We start from the raw sequence: 5,017 nt of genomic DNA, 5'->3' as shown, positions 1-5,017 counted from the left end.
GACTAAGACACAAATCCAGAGGAATGGGCCATGAAGCGGTCTTCCACACAGTTTAACAGAGGGGAGTGAGGAAGCATTTAGCAGGGAAGGGAGCACCCCACTGCAGGAAGGATGCTGCAGTCTGAGCCTCCCCCAAGTGTGGGTTCTCCTCCACGAGTCAGAATCACTTGACCACATACCAAGAAAAAAAATATCCCATTCTCCTCAGTTCTTAAAAACCAAGTTTAGGCCGGGCAGTGGTGGCGCACGCCTTTAATCCCAGCACTCGGGAGGCAGAGCCAGGCGGATCTCTGTGAGTTCGAGGCTACCAAGTGAGTCCCAGGAAAGGCGCAAAGCTACACAGAGAAACCCTGTCTTGAAAAACCAAAAAAAAACAAAAACAAAAAAAAACCCAAAAAAAACCAAGTTTAGATGTTACAGCACCTAGGAAGAGGCTCCTTTTTTCCAGGGCTCCATGATTAGCCTTTCTAGATGAGGACTTTAGTCTGGGGACAGTAAATAAATTCATGTACAGAGGGGGCTGGAGAGATGGCTCAGAGGTTAAGAGCACTGGCTGTTCTTCCAGAGGTCCTGAGTTCAATTCCCAGCAACCACATGGTGGCTCACAATCATCTGTAATGAGATCTGGTGCCCTCTTCTGGCCTGTAGGCAGAACACTGTATATATAATAAATAAATAAATAAATAAATAAATAAATCTTTAAAAAAAATTCATGTACAGAAAGTGCTAGCCCACAGTCTATATTGACTGATCTGCTATAAAACCAAAAGACTGTAATAGAAGGCATCTGCTTGAAGGGTTTAAGCCACTGCCACCCCAGAACCTAGTCTCATCAGATAGACTTGCATGTGTTCTCAAGAATCTCATGTCATACAGGACTTAAAAACACGGAGAAGGAAACAGGAAGAAAGAAAAAGAAACTATGACCAACTTGCATAAGTTGTTTTCCAAGGAAGGTGACTGGCCTAGACAAGTAACCTGAGTGTCAGAGTTCTTGCTATTGGTTGCTATAGTAACCTTCACTACTTTTAGGTGAAAAGTCTTGAACCATGCAGGAGAGAAATAGAAGCACAAAGAGGAACAGAGTTGTGAAGCTATACGTTACCCTGAACAAAGGGAGTCACTGTGGGGTGGCAGCAGTTGCCATCCTGGCTGGACTGTGCCAGTCGGAGCCATCATTTCAGTGTGTTGCTGGTTTCTGCACATTTGGCCTAGCTACCTTCATTCTGGGACGTGCAAGAGTCTCCTCCTCAAAAGGGCTCAGTATTCTCTGAGTCTCATCATAACTGATGTGACGCCTTTTTCTCATGGTCTTCATGAAGGTTCACATCCTCCCTTTCGTATGTGTGTCGGGGTGGGGGAATGCATGTGCGTGCACCTGTGTGTACTCATATGCATGCACAACTGTGTTTGTGTGTGTGAGCCAAGGAGTGATGTTGGGTGTCCTCTTCAGTCACTCTCCACTTTAGTTTTCGAGAGACGAGCTTTAGTTTTGGAGCTCATTGATTCAGCAAGAGTAGCTGCCAGCGCGTCCCAGGGTTCCTCTGTCCACCTCCCCAATGCCGGCACTAGAGGTGCACAGTGCAATGCCCGGCATTTTATATGTGCTGCAGATAGAACTCAGGAGCCCTGGGCCACACAGGAGGGAACAGACGCGTGAGAGAGGAAGCAGAGTCAGCGTCACGAAACTATAGGTAACAGCGGAGCAACAGAGGGCATCGCTGTGGGGTGGCAGCAGACGTCATCCTAGCTGTCTTGTGAAGTGTCATGGAGTCCAGGCCACCCTAAGGCAGATGTCACTGGCAGTCTTGTGACAAAAGGAAACTGTCAGAAGAAGGCGCTTTGCTAGGGTAATACACCACCACGGTAAGGACATGAAGCAGAGGAAGCCTGTTCAGCCCATAGCTGGGATGGAAGACAGAGGAAGAAGTCGGCGTCGCTCTGTCTCCTCCAAGGACACGCTTTCAGTGAGCAGAAGGCATCCCACCTTGGACACGTTCTGCTGGAACCTGATGGATCATACTCCAAATACGAAGTCCATTTAGAATAGAATTAGATATTCATTTGCTATTGTGATTGTTTGGCTAGAACATAGGCAGGTCCAGAGACCCTCTCACTGTGAAGCATAGGGCTTTGTTCCTGCATGGTGAGGGCCCACAGTCCCGAGGGGAGGTAGGTGACAGAGCTGCAGGGATACCAAGGAATGTGCAGCAAATGCTTTTTTTAAAAAAAAAAAAAATCACTGAAATTTGCTGAGAAGCAATTTGTCAGCACAAAACAAGAGCCAAAAAAAAAAAAAAATTTATCATGTGATTCACTCATTACACATGCAAATTTATCCCAAGAAAATGCTTCAAAATGCAAACCAACATCTGTACCCAAAAATGCTCATCATAATATTTACACAAGCAAAAAGCTCTATCCAAAGGTCTAACAACAGAGAAAAAGTTAAATACATTGCATGTGTGTACATACACGCATCATATAGCATTTTAGTCAGTAAGAGACCATGTGTGCATGTGTGTGTGTGTATGTGTGTGTGTGTATGTGTGTAACAATATTCTGTAAGATTATAGTGGTGCTGAAAACTTTCTGTCAACTAGTGATGCAGGGAACAACGTATGACACTCATACTTGTGGACATGCTGGTATCAGCAAACCTACTATGAGGCCAGTCATATCAAACTGCAGTGTATACGGTTATGTATACAGCATACTCGATAATGGTGATAAAGACTATACTACAGGTCATGAATTAGAATTTTTACCTTCTATTGTTATTTTAGGATACACGCTTTCTCTCATAAAATATGCTGTTATGCTAACTACCAACTGACTCGTATATCTCACATTTACTTCGCCCTTTCTTTTGCATTTGCATGTGACATGCATGCACATATGAGTGTTTGAATGTTTGTAGGTGTACCTGTGCATGGGCACATGCATGTGGAGGCCACAGGTTGACATCACGTGTCTGCCTCAATCACTCTCTACTTTATTAACTGATACAGGGTCTCTCACTGAGCCCCGAACTCATCAGTTAGTGCTGGGGTTATGAGTAGCCCACAATACTTACCTGGCTTTTATGTGGGTGTTGGAGACCTGAACTCTTGTCCTCGTGTCTGTACAGCAAGTGCTTTATCTGAGCATCTCGTGGTAGCACAAAGAGGCCATAACAAGTGACTGACCTATCTTGCCTCAGTTAGGTAAGGGTACTCCAGGATGTTTGCACAGTGGTGAAATTGCTTAATTGCTCGATGAGTACATACGCAAGTGTACGTGTGAGTGTGCGCTGCATGCAGTGATGACATGATACATTGAAGAATCCCCTCATTCTGAAACTCAGGAGAGCCTTTTTGTTTTGTATCTAAGAGATCCTGTGCAATGTTGCATTAAGATACCTGCAAAAGCTGCAGTAATGAGCCTTTACTCCCAGCACTCTGAGGCAGATCTCTGTGAGTTCTGGGAAAACCAGAGCTATATAATGAGACTCTTCAAAAAAAAAAATGAACAAACAAACAAAAAACTGCAAAAAAGCTTTCATGAAGCTTGAAGCACTCCAGATCAGTTCTGAGGAGCAACCTGAAGGCCTGAAACCTGTTTTCTTCCATTTGAAAGAGGCAAGTGCACAGGCTAGGGACAAGAGGGCAGTCAAAGAGGCCAGAACAGTAAGACTGAGCCATCCTCTTCTCTGAACTGGGGAGTCTTGTACCAAAAGCATACACTGAGCCCGATTTCTAGGAACTCCTTCAGAGGGGATCTGAACGTCAGGAAGGAGCTGGCAGTGAATCCCAGCCCCAGTTTGCCAGTTTGCCATGGGTGACTCCAGCTCCTGGATCCTCCATCATCTTATCTCTAAACATGGGGTTCAGTAGACCTGCCTCTTGGTGTCTATGCTCTGTACAGCAATAGCAGGAAGACGGGCTAAGTTCTTGTGATCTTTTTCTCCACCAGACCCCTCTCAAGCTCTTGCACTTCTACAACATAGGAAAATGAAAGAATCCTGTCCCTCCTTGGTTCCGTCTTTGTGGCAGAAGAGAGGCTTTGGGGCGTCTCTCCTCAGCTGGGCACTGTGTGCCTTTGGACCCCTCTCCTCAGCTGGGCACTGTGTGACATGCTATCTCACATCAATCTTACTTGATGTTCATCTGGAGAAACATTTAGCTAACTCCTACTTTGTGCTCAGTGCAGGCCTGCAAGTTACCAACCTTGACAGAAAGCCAGATTCCCCACAGTGAAGCTGATCTTCCGAGGCTGAGGGGCTTGGCCAAGCATCCATCTCTCTTCCTCCTGTGCTTGTTGACTTTATAAAGCATACAGTGCATCAGTGGTCCAGTAATTACGGCATAACTCTGCCAAAATGGCCCAGTACTTGAGCACCCATCCCAGGCCATCCCAATGGCCTCTAGCAGTTCTATTAGTCAAATTAGACCTGATTCAAATTGTCACTGGAGCTTTAATCTTTTACTTAAAGGGCAGATTTATGGAGAACAATTAATAGTCACAAACGTCATCCTGGAATTAAGCACATGACGTATATCATGAATACCTGGAATTAAGCACATGACATATATCATGAATACCGAGAACTCACTCAGGATCAGCAGAGCCCCACAGGCAATAGAGTGATCTACCACACACCCCACTCAGGTTTAGAAATGTGATTTATACTCTGTATGCCTTCTATGTAGGAAGGTGGGGACATAGAGGGCAATGGGACTTGATGCTTACAGACCTGTTATTTTTCTGGGTAGAAAGCACTGCATAACACATTCATGTGAGATTCCACATAGAACTCCCAACTAGGATACTTTGAACACAGTCATAAGTTGTTCCACGATGGGGCATGTGTTCTGAAACATGTGCCTTTAGGCAATCCCACCATCACAAGAACACCGCAGAACCAATATGGTCCAGCCTACCTCACATCTAGCCTGTGTTGTACATATGTGTATGTCTGTGGCATAGACTGTCACTCCTATGGCAATGACAGACAATACAATATTAATTAAATCAT

Source organism: Peromyscus californicus, unplaced genomic scaffold, assembly GCF_007827085.1.
Source record: "Peromyscus californicus insignis strain IS unplaced genomic scaffold, ASM782708v3 Scaffold_4__1_contigs__length_199733344, whole genome shotgun sequence".
Classification (NCBI taxonomy): domain Eukaryota; kingdom Metazoa; phylum Chordata; class Mammalia; order Rodentia; family Cricetidae; genus Peromyscus; species Peromyscus californicus.
Note: the sequence above shows the minus strand (reverse complement) of the source record.